Source organism: Phoenix dactylifera, chromosome 9 (assembly GCF_051530095.1).
Source record: "Phoenix dactylifera cultivar Ajwa chromosome 9, Ajwa_hap1_PhDact_Kaust_v1.1, whole genome shotgun sequence".
NCBI lineage: Eukaryota > Viridiplantae > Streptophyta > Magnoliopsida > Arecales > Arecaceae > Phoenix > Phoenix dactylifera.
Genome location: NC_143198.1, coordinates 12,700,001 through 12,715,931, shown reverse-complemented (window position 1 = coordinate 12,715,931; position 15,931 = coordinate 12,700,001). Strand labels below are relative to the sequence as shown.

The 15,931-nt window shown below is 39.9% G+C and overlaps 1 pseudogene; it reads left to right on the top strand.

The window, feature by feature from the left end:
- Nucleotides 1–9,146: 9,146 nt before the first annotated feature.
- The window catches only part of LOC149752842 (uncharacterized), a 9,497-nt pseudogene continuing 2,712 nt past the window's right edge, over nt 9,147–15,931 (top strand).

Below are 15,931 nucleotides of genomic sequence, written 5' to 3'. Positions count from 1 at the left end.
TTTGCTCCTGTAGCTAGATTAGAGGCTATTAGATTGCTTCTGGCATTTGCATGTTTCATGGATTTTAAATTATATCAAATGGATGTGAAGAGTGCATTCTTAAATGGTATTATTGAGGAGGAAGTATATGTAGAACAACCTCCAGGATTTGAAAATCATGAATTGCCAAATCATGTGTTTAAACTACATAAGGCATTATATGGATTAAAGCAAGCACCTAGGGCTTGGTATGATCGACTAAGTAAATTTCTGCTTGAAAATAATTTTTGTAGAGAAAATGTAGATAAAACTTTATTCATCAAAAGAAAGGACAAAAATCTATTAGTGGTGCAAATATATGTAGATGACATAATCTTTGGTGCCACTAATGATACTCTATGCAAAGAATTCGCTGATTTAATGCATGGAGAATTTGAGATGAGTTTGATGGGAGAACTAAGCTTCTTTCTAGGATTACAAATCAAACAAACCAAAGAAGGCATTTTCATTCATCAAACTAAGTATACAAAGGAAATACTGAAGAAGTTTGGGAATGAAAATCATAAGGGAATTGGCACTCCAATGAATCCTACTAGTAAGCTAGACAAAGATGAAAAAGGGAAAAGTGTTGATATTAAGCTCTATAGAGGACTAATTGGATCCTTGCTCTATCTTACTGCTAGTAGACCCGACATTGTATTTAGTGTAGGGATATGTGCTAGATACCAATCGGATCCTAAGGAGTCACATTTAAGTGCTGTTAAGAGAATCCTTAGATACTTAAGAGGAACTACCACCATTGGATTATGGTACTCGAGAGACTCCTGTCTAGATTTGCTTGCATATTCAGATGCTGACTTTGCTGGATGCAAGTTAGATAGGAAGAGCACAAGTGGCACATGTCAATTCTTAGGAAATAACTTAGTATCATGGTTTAGTAAGAAGCAGAACTCAGTGGCACTGTCCACAGCTGAAGCTGAATACATAGCTGCTGGTAGTTGTTGTGCTCAAGTATTATGGCTCAAGCAACAACTAGAGGACTATGGAGTCAAACTAGATAATATTCCTATTAAGTGTGATAATACTAGTGCTATCAATCTCACTAAAAATCCAGTTCAGCACTCTAAAGCCAAACACATAGAAATAAGGTACCATTTTATTAGGGATCATGTGCAAAATGGAAATGTATGTATTGAGCATATATGCACGGAAAAATAATTGGCCGACATATTTACCAAACCATTGAGTGAAGATAGATTCTGTATGCTCAGGAGGGAATTAGGCATATGTGATCCTTTTTATTAAAGAAATATAAAAGGGAGATAGTAGTCTCATGATACATTCCTCTAATTTCAAAAATTCCATAAAACATGAGTCAAATTTGTTATCTATAGATTTCTTACTCATGTATCATTGTTCCATAAAGAGTTTATAAGGATTGGAAGCAAGGAAAACTTTTTAGAAGTAAAAAGGAAGAGAAAAGAAAATTTCTGCACTTGGGTCGACCCAACCCAGAACATGGGTCGACCCAACATTGAGTCGACCCAAGAAAAATCTTGAGTCGACCCAATGTCGGGACCCCACTGTTAAAAGGGGGCCCGAGAGCACATATAGGGCACTGTTTGCCCTTTGTCTTCTTCCGAAAAGACTAGCCCCCACTCTCCAATCTCCACTAAACTCCTCCAAACAGTAGATTTCCTAAGGATCTTGGAGAAATGGGACCCAAACGAGCCGTAGCCAAGAGATCCGGAAGAGTGACCCGGGTCCAACAAGAGGAAAGGCACCCTACCGAGCCTTCTCCCGTGTCTCCAAGACATGAGGCACGTGCGGAGGTCCCTCCTCCTCCTTCCCCCTCAGTGATCCTTGCAAGATTTGCGGGGAGGCCGGTTACTACCGGGAGAAGGATCCATTCGGAGTTTTTCAATCAAGAAGTGTTTCGGATTTGGGAATGGATCCAAAGACAAGGTTGGGAGTATCTTTGCTCCCTAGATGTGGTCATCTACCCCGGGTTGGTACAAGAGTTCTATGCCTTCCTCAAGACTGGTATGGGAGGGCTTGTGTCGGATGTTCGAGGGGTTCGGATCCGTGTATCCGAGGAGAGCTTGAGTGAGTTACTACACCTACCCTACATAGGAGCCACTCCGGAGAGGCCAGAAGACAAAATGAGAGCTCTGCAATTGATCATAGAAAACGAGAACTTCGATTTTTCTCAGAAGGTAATAGCTAGTTCTCTTTCCGCTGAGATGAGGTTATTGCTCAATATGATAAATAGGATTTTATTTCCGAAGACCGGGAGATTTGATCTCATCTCAGAGCGAGATCTAGCAGTTATGGAGTGTATGATTCGGGGGACTCCTCTAAATCTTCCGGCTATGATATTAAGGCAGATGAGGAAGGTGATGTGCAGCAACAGGGTATCACTACCTTATGGTATGATACTTACATTGATCTTCCGTCAGCATGGTTTACCTCTTGAGGAGGAGGCATCCAAGAGTCTGCATCACACGGACACGTACACTGCACGGACACTCATACGCATGGGATATGCGAAAGTGAACGGGCAGTGGATTCACACCGGTGCAGGCAATCAGGGTGAGGCACCAGAGGGAGAGGCACCAGAGGATGAGGATGAGGAGCCTATGGATCATCCTACTGCACCCTCAGAGGCTGGACCATTGTCATCCGCTCCTCCGACAGATACGGATGACTTCTGGAGCAGGATGACAGAGCTCATGACAGCTCAGGCGAGGACTATTACTGACGGGCTCACGAGCCGATTGGACGCCCGGTTGGATGTCATGTCTGCTGAGATCAGTGATCTGAGGCAGCAGATAGGAGCACTCCGGAGAGAGAGAGAGACACATGGACCATCTGTGCCACAGGCTGTTGAGTCAGAGATATCGGCACAGAGTCATCCCGCTCGTCGTGCTCCACGCCAGACACAGTCTCACCAGGCTCGATTGACTCGATCAACAAGCAGTTATCGGATTTCGGAGTGGTCGACCTCCCCTCGCCACGTATGCTAGGAGGATGAGGACTAGATCCCAGCCATTAGATTCCCCCTAGGCTGATCTTAGCGTCTATGTTTAGAGCCTAGGCTAGATATCTAGTTCTCACATGTATCTTGCTTTTCTCCTATGTATCTTGTTTTTATCTTATATATCTTTAAATCTTGATTAAGGAACATTGTATCTGTCTTTGTTTTTGACATGAATGTATGAAAATGTTCCTATTTTGATCAATGAAGTTTGAAGTTTATTATTTATTGCATCTTTTCCCATATATATATTTTTGATGATAACAAAAAGGGGGAGAAGAAAAGAAAGAGTATTTAAGAAAAGAAAGAGTATTTAAGAAAAGAAAGAGTATTAAGAAAAGAAAGAGTATTCAATTTAAGTAAAGAAAGAGTATTAATTTTGGGAGAAGTAAAGATATATAACAAAAAGGGGAGAAATAAAGATAAAAGTTATGTAAAGAAAAGAGAAATAAATGGGCAAACAAATTGAAAATCATATAAGAAAGCTTATACATCTAAGGGGGAGCAATTTGTAACAATGAAATTGACTAAATCAAAAATTTCCATCAAAGTTCAGAATTTGGCACATATAAATTCAGAATTTGGCACGCACCTCTCGCACCCCGATACATAACCTAAAACTCAGAGTTTATCTCAAATTTTTGAAGTTTCATTGCTAATGAATTATAAATGAAAGGGGGAGCAATTCAAAAAGTCAAATTGGCAACATTTGAATGATATAGGGGGAGATTTCACAAGTATATATGAAAAGCTGAAATTCAGCAATTTAATCCCTTTTATAAACTGATTTTAAAGACAAGTATCAATAGACTTATACTCTTTATTTTGTAATCATCAAAAAGGGGGAGATTGAGGATGATAGTGTTATTTTGATGATTAACAAGCAATTATCTAGAGTATGCTATAAGTTAAGTTGATACTTCATTTATAAGTTCATTACTCTCAGTATATTTGGTTAATTGAAAATAGATACATGACCTTGTTCATTTGAATGAATCTAACCTTGAGAATGCAGCAAAGTGTGGATTGAGACGACCCAAAGGTTGATTGGGTCGACCCCGGCACATCAAGAAATCATTTGGCACACTCCTGCAAAAATGGCACAAATGAACAGTGAGTTGGGTCGACCCAAGGTAAGCATGAGTCGACCCAACCTTGAAGAACCTCAAAAACACAACTGAAGAATGCTCTCTGGATTTACTGAGAGGGTCGACCCAAACAGTGGTTGAGTCGACCCAAGCTTGAGTCGACCCAAACCCTGAGAGAGTCGACCCAAAGGCAAGACAGAAAGACAGACAGAAAATGGTTCTCTGGAATTACTGAGAGGGTCGACCCAAGAAGAAGTTGAGTCGACCCAAGTGGACTTTGAGTCGACCCAAAGAATGGTTGGGTCGACCCATGGGAAGGAAGGCTGAAATTGAAGTTTCTGTGGTTTCTGAGAGGGTCGACCCAAGGAATGTTTGAGTCGACCCAAGGCAAAGTTGGGTCGACCCAAGGACAGGTTGAGCCGACCCAAACACGGGCTGAACAGTAACGGCTAGTTCTGCAACTGTACTTTTTGTCCTTCCCAAGGTGAGTAACGGCTAGTTTTTCAAATCTAACCATTGGGACTTGTCCTAAGAAGGTGGGAAGCTATTTAAAGGGGCACTATTCATCAGAGAGAACAACTTTTGAGTGGAATATCAAAGAGTACCCAAGAATACAAAAGTGCCCTAATCTTCTTCATCAAGAGCTTCATTCAAGAATCAAAGAAAGGGATTGAGCAGATTCAAAGAGGCATCAAGAGCTCCATCCCCCTTAAAGAGTGAAGCATCCTTGACAAAGAAGAGCAAAGCGACTTCAAAGCGATAAATACTTTCTAACTCTTCCTTGTAGCTTATATTGTTTCATATGCTCATTTAGGAGTTTGAATCTTTCCTTTTGTTTATTAAACACTTTGTAAAGGTTCGTTGGTGAGCCCGCAAAACCAACAAAGGTTTTTGGTGAACCCGGAAAACCAAAGTGTAAAGGTTAGTTGGTGAGCCCGCAAAACCAACAAAGGTTTTTGGTGAACCCGGAAAACCAAAGTGTATAGGTTCGTTGGTGAGCCCGTAAAACCAACAAAGGTTTTTGGATTGTGAGCCCGGAAAACAATCTGTTGCCCAGATAGACAACCCAAGAGGGGGGGTGAATTGGGTTTTAAATTAATTTAGATATTTAAAACTTTAAGGATGATTAATTAAAAACTATTGCAAGTTATTTAATTAATGCTAAGTGCTGTGAGTGATGTGAGAGGAAGAAGAGAAGAGACAATCCAATGCAAACACAGAGTTTTATAGTGGTTCGGAGCTACCCCTTGCTCCTACGTCCACTCCCCAAGTCTCTCTTGGGAATTCACTATAACCCCCTTGGATTACAGCTGGTTGTTTTGCAAGCTCACAACCAAACTTGTTGTTTTACGAGCTCACAACGAACTCGGTCGGTTTTTCCAGGCTCACCGACTAGAACCAACCCCGATTGTTTTTCCGGGCTCACAATCAAACCCTTACACACGTTGGTTTTAACTTGGCTCACCAACCAACCTTAATCCCCTTGATTCAATCCCCCGATTGAACCAAGTAAATACAAGTTATAGAAAGAAAGGAGAATAAGCTTCTCAAAAGCAGATGTAAAACAATATAATCAAAAGAGGAGTTTAGAAGCCCTCAAACGCTTTTAAGCTGAAGTAGAGGAATGGCTTCTTGAACTCCGGTCTCCTCTCGAATGTGTAGTCGAAGCGAGATGCTTCCCGATGAGGAGAAGCATGAAGAAGACTAAGACGCAACTCTTTACCTCAGCTCACTAATCTTGTTCTGATCAAGGACTTTGAATGCTGGAGGAGAAGGCTTTTAATTGCTGGGAAGATGTAGGTGGAGCTGTAAATGCAGATCTTCCCTTTTTTCGTTGAAGAGCACGTTGCAGAGCTTGAATCCTTGATTAGTTGGCGTGGAATGAATGTTCTCTACCTTGCTACAGTCTTCTGTGGCTATTTAAGCCAACCCCCACGGAAACTAGCCGTTACACTGCTTTTTCTGCCCGTTCTGCACACTCTGCGCAGCCTGACAATATGACCGTTGGTGGGTTGGAGTCGACTCGCGCGATCAGGAGTCGACTCGGCTGTAGCGGGAGTCGACTCAAGCTTTTCCGGAGTCGACTCGGCAACTGTTCCAAATTTGAATTAAAGTTGCCGTCATGACTGGGAGTCGACTCGTCTTGACCCGGAGTCGACTCGCCAACTTCTGGAGCTGACCTGGCAATTTTGGAGTCGGCTCATCCACTGAAGTCCGTGGATCCAATTTTGAATTTTGTCCACTCGAGTCGACTCGACTGTCCTTGGAGTCGACTCGAATCTCAGAGCCCGAACTCCCGATTCTGTCTTTTGGCTCATCCAGTCTTGGAGTCGACTCGAACTTCCTTGGAGTCGACTCGGCTCTCAGTTTCTGAAAGTTGGTCTTCTGCCTTTTGACGTGAAGCTTGTCTTGGAGTCGACTCGAGCTGTCTGGGAGTCGACTCGAATCTCAGACTCGAAAACTGCTCTCTAACTTTTCTTTGTGTACCTCTTGGAGTCGACTCTTTCTACCCTGGAGTCGACTCGTTGATCATTGGAGTCGACTCGCGCACTTCAGGAGTCGACTCGTTGACAGGTTCTGAGATGAGGCTTTCTGTTCTTCTTTCTATTCTCAGTCGGAGTCGACTCGTACTAGTCTGGAGTCGACTCGAGCTCGTGCCAGTGAACTTGATACGCTTGGAGTCGACTCGTGATACTCGGGAGTCGACTCGAGTCTCAGACTTTGGTTCAGCAGACTTCTTAACTTATCCAAAATACTATGAACCAATTCTAGAGACACTTGGACAGAATTTTCACTGAAACACTCAATTGAATTCATTAGTAATCACAAGATATACTCAAATGCTTTGAGCTCATCAAAATCAAATGGGGTTTTAATCAATCACTCCACACAATCCAACTGTAATCCGCGAGATTATAGTGAATTCCCAAGGGGACGCTTGGGGAGTGGACGTAGGTGCTAAGGAGAGCACCGAACCACTATATATTGTTGTGTTTGTGTTGTGCTTGTGTTTTCATTTACTCTTGCATCATCTTCTACTCTTGCGTTAGTTTAACTCACTCAAATAGCTTAAGAAAGCATCCACCGCACTTAATTAAGAAAACGTTTAAAGCACCAAAATTTAGAAGAAACCAATTCACCCCCCCCTCTTGGCTTGTCACCTTGGGCAACACTTAGAGACCAGATAGCGCTGCAATTTACTAGAGAAGCATTATACAAGAGTTGTACACTCATTCTTTTATGTGTCGTCAATAACTATTAGGTGAGATGGTGTGTAAATCGGTGGGACTGCAGTATCTACTAGAAATTCTAGTCACGAAGGGTTTTCGTTTCTCTACTTGAGGAGTGTGAGAGATTCGAGGAAATAGTGAGAGGTATATTTGTTTTAAAAGTTCCGAGAACAAATTAAGATCAAGTATAAAATCTAACTAGAATCTTTACTCTCTACAGATTACAATGTCAGCTTCTAACCCTTTGATCCGAATTCTCGAGACCAACTGACTGACCGGAACCAATTATAAAGACTGGGTAAGAAACTTGAAAATTATTTTGAGCTGCGAGAAAATTGGCTATATACCGACAATGATATCCCTAGATTACTAACACGTCCGACCGATGATCGGCATGCTACACATGATAAATGAACGGATGATGACATTAGGGTCAAGTGTTACATCATGGCATCCATGTCCAATGAACTCCAATGCCAGCATGAGAATATGAAGACTGCTAGGGACATATTGACACACTTGCAAGAGTTATATAGTGAGCAAAGTCGCACAGCACGCTTTGAAGTGTCTAAGAGGCTCTTCAATGTAAAGATGAGTGAGGGACAGTCTGTCCATGATTACTATTTGACTATAATCAAGGACCTAGAGGAGCTTGAGAAGCTCGGTATGACCATGCACAAGGATTTGCAAGTGGATTTGATCCTGCAATCCCTTCCTAATTCATTTGGACTGTTTATAGTAAACTACCATATGAACAAGATTGAATGCACTAAGACTGAATTGTTGAATATGTTGGAAACTGCTAAGGGGGCCTTGAAAGGTTCAAGGGGCCCTATTCTTGCTGCTAAGTTGGCTTCTACTTTCAAGAGAAAGTCTACTTGGAAGAAGAAGAAGTTTACGAAGAAGCAGAAGAAAGAGAAAAAGCCAAAGAAGAAAGTTCAAAAGAAAAAGGCTAATGACAAAGAAAAATGTTTCCACTGCAATGTCAACGGCCACTGGAAGAGGAATTGTCCTGCATATTTCGAGAGCCTGAAGAACAAAAGGGCAGACACACCTTCAGAAGATATGTTAGACTTGCTCGTTATTGAAACTAATCTTACTGTTTCTTCTACTTCTAGTTGGGTTATAGATTCTAGTTCTAGTGCTCACTTGTGCACTACGATGTAGGATCTAAAGGTAAGTAGAAGGCTAGCGGAAGGTGCAGTAACCCTTCGGATTGGCAATGGGGCAAGAGTTGCTGCTGTGGCTGTGGGCCCTATCCTCTGCGACTACCGTCTGGTTTTAGTTTGATGCTTAGAGATTGTTATTATGTACTTGTTGCTGGCAGAAATTTGATTTCTGTTTCGTGTTTAGCACAGGATGGTCATGTTTTTACATTTGACAAAGACTGATATTCTATTTATTTCAAAAATAAATTGATTGCACGTGGTTTTATGATTGACATTCTTTATCACTTACATATGGATGTATCTATGAATGTATCTAAGCAAGTAGTAAGTGCCATAGAATCCAAAAGATCTAAAGATGAGATAAACCGGAAGTATTTGTGGCACCTCAGACTTGGCCATATTAGAGAGGACAGAATGAACAAATTGAAGAAAGATGGGCTTTTAGGCTCATTGACTTTCAAGTCATATCTAGTTTGTGAATCCTGCCTTCAAGAAAAAATGGCCAGATTACACTTTGTAGGACATGGGGAGAGGACCACCGAGATACTTACCCTGGCACACACTGATGTATGTGGCCCATTCGATGTGCTAGCCAGGGGTCATTATTCATACTTCATTACCTTTACCGATGATTTTTTACGATATGGGTATGTGTATCTTATGAAATACAAATATGAAGCTTTTGAAAAGTTCAAAGAGTTCAGAAATAAAATAGAAAAACAAACTAAAGAAACTTTTAAGGCTATTCGATCAGATCGAGGAGGGAAATACCTTAGTAGAAAATTTTGGAACTATCTCAAGAAAAATGGCATAGTCTCACAATGGATGCCTCCGGGTACACCTTAACTCAACGAGGTGTCAGAGAGGAGAAATCAGACTCTATTGGATATGGTCCGGTCCATGATGAGCTTCACTGATTTATCCTTGTTTTTTTGGGGAGATGCCTTATTTTTCACGATTTACTTATTGAATAGAGTTTCCTTTAAATTCATTCCTACCACACCATATGAGATATGGCATGGTAAGAAGCCGAGTCTTGGTCATCTCAAGAATTGGGGATGTCCGGCCCACATCAAGCGACTACAGGCGGACAAGTTAGATGCTGGGACCATATGTGATTGTTTTGTTGGATATCCTAAAGAGTCATTATGATACAATTTTTACGTCCCAGAGGATCACAATGTTTTTGTGAGCCGACATGCTATCTTCTTGGAAAAATAATTTATCCTTGATAGAGACAGTATGAGGAAAATTGAGCTTGAAGAGAGAATCTCTGAAAAGCAATGAGTCATGGAACCTAACAGAACCTATTCACATAGAGTCAGTACATGTAGAGCCTCCTCCACCTCGTAGATCTAGTAGGATCTCCCATCCTTCTGATAGATACTTAGGTATGCTTATAGAGGATACTGAGAAAATGTTTCTCATGGGAGATAGGAAACATGTACATGATTTCAATACCTACAACGAGATGATGTTAGACATCGATTCCGAGAAATGACTGGAAACTATGAAGTCAGAGATAGACTCCATGCATTCCAACCAAGTCTGGACCTTAGTGGATCCACCAAAAGGTATTGTACCTATTGGTTGCAAATGGATCTACAAAACAAAGATAGGTTTAGATGAAAAGGTAGAGACCTATAAGGCAAGACTAGTGGCAAAAGAGTTAGTCAGCATGAAGGCATTAACTATCAGGAGACCTTTTCACCTGTAGCCATGCTGAAGTTCATTCAAACATTACTTGCCATTGCAGCATTTCATGATTATGAAATATAGCAGATGGATGTGAAAACTACTTTTCTAAATGGATACCTTGATAAAGATATCTATATGGAGCAGCCTTAGAATTTCACTTCTAGTGTGGAGATCACAAGGTCTGCAAGCTGCAAAGGTCCATCTATGGACTGAAGCAAGCATCTCAGAGTTTAAACACTCGTTTCAATGATGCGATCAAAACATTTGATTTCATCAAGAACGAAGAGGAGCCATGTGTTTACAAGAAGATTAGTGGGAGTGTTGTCGTGTTTCTCGTATTGGACGTGGATGACATCCTCCTAATAGGAAATAATATTCCCATGCTAACCTCAGTCAAGGTCTGGTTGTCTAAAGAATTCTCCATAAAAGACCTTGGGGAAGCATCAAATATTTTAGGAATTAAGGTCCATAAAGATAGATCTAAAAGGATGCTTGGCCTATAACATAAAATGTACATAGAAGAGGTGCTGAAAAGGTTCAGCATGGAAAACTCAAAAAGAGGTCTTCTACCCCTTAGGCATGGGATTCATCTCTCCAAGAAGATGTGCCCCAACACATCTGAAGAGATTCAATGCATGAGCAAGATCTCTTATGCTTCGGTAATAGGGAGCCTCATGTATGCCATGCTATGTACACGATCTGATATAGCCCTTGCTATGAGTGTCACTAGCAGATATCAGTCGAATCCAGGCGAGGAGCACTGGACAGCTGTAAAGAATATTCTTAAGTACTTGAGAAAAACTAAAGATTTGTTCTTGGTCTTTGAAGGGGGATCAGAGTTAAAGGTAGAAGGATACACAGATTTAGACTTCATGACTGATATTGATGATAGAAAGTCTACATTAGGATATGTGTTCTTGTGCAATGGTGGTTCGATAAATTGGAAAAGTTCCAAACAACCGACCATTGCTGATTCTACCATGGAAGCTGAGTATATCGCCGCCTCTGAAACTGCAAAGGAAGCCTTTTGGTTCAAAAAATTTATTGCAGAGTTAGATGTAATGCCATCAGATGTCATAACATTTTACTGCGATAATAATGGCACCATAGCTCTTGCTAAGGAGCTAAGGTCTAATCAGAAGTCCAAGCACATAGAGCGGTGCTTTCACCTCATACGCGATTACCTCGAGAAGAAATATGTCGAGGTGCAGAGAGTAGACTCTGAAAGTGAATCCTAGGTTCTTCGGTGTTAAGCATGCTAATTTTTTTTTTAAAAAAAAACTATGGCTGAACCTGATCGGATTACCTACATACCCCTTCATAAGGGGGATCAAGCCATACGTAGTTCTTTTTAAGTTTCAAAATGCAGTGAAAAAACCGAATCAAACAATTTAATTCATGCATGCTTACAAGATCAAATCTAGAAATCAGCACCTTAAGAACATATAGGATTATGCCGGAATCGTTTAAACAATTATGCTAAAACTTTCATGCATAATTAACTATCAGATTTGAAACTTAAGAACACTATCCAATTAATCTCCAAATATCCATCGAATGGATTATGGAGATATCTCTGTGAGGAGCCCCAAAAGAGGGTAAAACCTCAGGGAATCGTACCTATATCTTGACACCATAATAAATGATTAATGCTAGATTAATACCTTTTATGATGGATGAAAGTTGTGGATCTGATCCTTGACTTCGCAGCCACGCACACAAATGGCCTCTACGAGAAGTACACGCGAAGTTTCTGAAGAGATCCAATCCTGCGGAAGTGCTAGCTTGCGCAGAATTTCTTGAGGCTGAAATTTGATCTTTTCAACGCTATCAACTTTTGATCCGCCTTCTTGAAAGAACTTGGAGGAAAGGTTTATAGGGATTGAAAAGGACTTAGATCTGATCTAAAGACTCTTATCAGGGACCCCTAACACTAATGGTGCGATGGACTTAGAGGAGGAAGAAGTCGGCTAGATTGAATGCAGAATTTTTTCATGCATGAACTAGGGTTCCTCTTTTTTCTTTTTCTTTTTTTTTTCTTCTTTTTCTCTCTTTTTTTCTTGAATTCGACCGCCAACTGATGGAGGTCCTTTTAATGTTGATATCCCCTCTAACTTCATGCCAACCATCCCATATTTGAGAAGAATTTTGTGGGGTTTTGAATTTTGAATTCAAAATTCAAGTTCATGTGCCATTACATGATGAAGCTTGATTTAATCTAAACCATTCATCATGTTGCCACTTCCCTCTTTCAATTTCGAAATTTCCATGCCCCCAATCAGATTAGAGGGTCACGTGGTGATTTTGTGGTGATTAAATTCGCAATTCAACCTTAATTAGAAGTGAGATAAAGATAAGGATGACATATGCCATGAAGAGAGAGAATTTGATCTTATCCAATTGTTTTCATGAATTTATCTCTCCATTTCGACCCATCTAATGATGAAAGAGGTCTCTAATGTTGCCAAGTATCCCATGGCACCATTAAATAAATTAAATTAATTTTTAATCATATTAAAAATCAATTTATGGCACCATGCATGGATATGTGACAAGTGGATTTCAAGATCCGAACAGTTTCAGATCAAACCCATTTAATTTAATTAAATCCTAACAATTAGAATGATCCAATTACCATGGGTTGAACCTAATCCAATTAGGTCAATCCCTAATTAAGCACAAATTTAATCTAATTTAATTTGGTCAACCTAAGTCTTCTTGATTCAGACCTAATCCAATCAGGTCAAAAATCCTGATTGAGCCCAGAATTGAATCTAATTCAATTTGGCTCATCTTTAGTCTAATTACTCAATCCAATTGAGTTCATTAGCAATCTAATTACTAATTAATCCTCTGATAATTACTTTAATTATTTATAAGATAATTTAACAATCGAATTGACCAAATTATCCCTGAATGATTCTTAATCATTCATCAGCCTTCTTGATCAATCAGGAATTTTTTATGCGTGTGACCTCATAGGTTCGAACCTAAGCCGGTAGTATAGGAACGACTTCCTACACTAATCGATGTGACCATCTAGCAATAGTATCCGACGTCCGGATAGGCCGAATATATGCGAAGCAAATATTCTGGAATCCTGAACTATGGTTACTGTATAATTCAATTCCTTTGACTCCTAATGCTAGGATGACTTAGAGCTCACTGTCAACCCTATAATTAGTACATCCATTATGTGATTAACTTTAGATATCCCGTGACTCCTCACTGGGATTATCCTGGTCAAGGTTTTGCTAAATTAATCACAAGACATTATCTCCTGTTTCCAAGAGGGGTCAATTCCATCTCGACTCACAACTGACTACGCAAATACTTGATTGCACCCAGTGACCTTCCGTCACTGAATTAGAAATTCAATTAGTCCAGTACCAAAGTACAATGAGTTGCTTGCTAGTCACAGGTTGCGGTCTCAGGTCAGAGGGCCAAACTTATAGCCATATCCACTCGAAACATCTCTTGACAGTAGAGCGTTCCGGAATTAGCCACGTTCAGTGAAATGTACTCCTACACTTCACCTGTGTGGCATACCAGTGTCTTTACACTCCTTGGTTAAGAGCACAACCAACGTATATGTCACACAATGACCTAATCTCGATAATACTGTCATCCTAGTAACAACATATCATTTGGTCGCGAACTGGTTTAAGGACTCGAAGATAAATCCTCCTTTATCATTAATAAGTTCTAAGGACTTCATCATATAAGAGTTCATTTGAAGATGTAAAATGATGAATAATGACAAATAACACTTTATTAATTTGTCAATTCATTTACAAAATTCAATCATCAATATGCTGACGATTGACTATTAGGATACAATTCCCAACAGACTTCGCGGACAATGTCGCGGATCCATTCACTAAGCAGCTAAGTCAGCAGAAGACTGAAGCCCACCTTGAGAAGATGGGATTTAGATATATGACTAATTGGCTTTAGTACAAGTGGAAGATTGTTAGATTTATGTCCTAGAAGCCAATCTGGCTGACATATTATTAATTCTGAGATATAATTTTGTACTTAACTTTATTATTATTGAATAATAAATGGGCATCTTTTTTATTCATATTGTGTATGTGTCTACGAATCGTCCAAGGAATTAATAAGATGATGATGCATATTCTCAAGAATTGAGAATTTGAACCATGTATCATTGGTGGTTAATTTCTAAATGCTCCTGATCGATGGATCATCACGAGAATGGTGATCGATCCGATGAGATCAGTGCACAGATCGCTTTTCTTATGGATGTGGAGTCTCTAGTCCACAGTGTAGGGACACTGAAGTGATAGTGCAGGTGTTTGTTAGAGAACAAGGGTACTGAGCGTGACCAAAGCAAGAAGTCAATTGGATATTTATCCACTTATCAGTGACTTACTTGATGTTGCAGTAGTGTGACTGGTCCTTTGACCTGCGATATTTCAGCTATTCATAGAGAGGTTGCTGTAGTTTGACTGCACGTATACATGGTCTCTAGCCATATAGGTCCTTGTAGTGTAGATTGGAAGCATTAGGTTCACTGTAGGAGTAGGGCATACACCTACATGAAATTTATTGATCTTGATAGATAAGGAGTGATCCTATGTGATTTATAAGACTGAGTTCGTAAGACTTCGGCCAGGGCAGTATGTACAGTGAAAAAGAAGTTTTCCACTCTCGAACTTAAGTTGAATAAATCTTGATATATGACAGATGATGGATTTTAATGAGTTATCCATGACCTCTGTCCTGTAGGGATCCACAATAGAAGGACTATATCATACGATAACTGCACCTACAGGTTCATAATTTCATTCTGCTGGGTTGCCACTACATGCTGCAGGTGTCACTGGTGGATGGTGAGACTCACAGGGATTATCTTAATGGTCGATGATCCCTGATGAGTTGAGTTGGAATTTGATGAGAATACAAAATGTCATATTTTTCTTTCTTAATGTTTAGTCTTGTATACTTATTTTATGCCTAAATGTACTCATTATTCTTATATTTTGATTTAGGATGCAAATGGAAGCGTTAGTACAAAACGAAGCTAATTGGATGATTTTGGATAGTTTCAATATTGCTTCGTAATCTAAGTATAACTTTCTCATCTGAGCTTTGATTGAGATGATTCAAGATGCTGTGGAATGCCAAGAAAACGCTCTACAACTTTAATGTTTTGAGTTTTGATAGATAATGGCTTTATCAAGGTCAAAATTGGTCTTGAAGTTGCTGCACGTCCTTAGGCTGCAATACGTGGATTTGACTCGGTCAATTTTCAGAAGTTTCCAGATTTGATGCACGAAAATCCCAGCTGGAAACACCACTTTCCCAGTTATATTAGGACTTTATTTTATTTTTCGTAATTAGTCAGATTTGAATATTTGTTAGGAGATTTTTTTGGAAGGGATAAAGGTGAAAGAAAGGGGGCTCTTTCTCTTTTCTCTTGGCGGACTCCTCTTTCTCTTTTCTCCTTGGAAGTTTGCATCCATGGCTCTGCATGGCTAAAGCTTTTATTGGTCTAAGGAAACAGAAGCCTCGGAATCAATAAAACTGTGAGATCTGAATTTGTTTTCATTGTTCAATTCATGCTTTGATGTCGAATGTCCTTCTGTGCATATTTTCATGATTGTTTTCGTTTAATTACTAGGAGGCCTACTAGTTTATTATTCGTTGCAATCTACTGCTAGGTTAGATATCAAATCCGTAATTGTTTGATCCCTCTAATCTGTG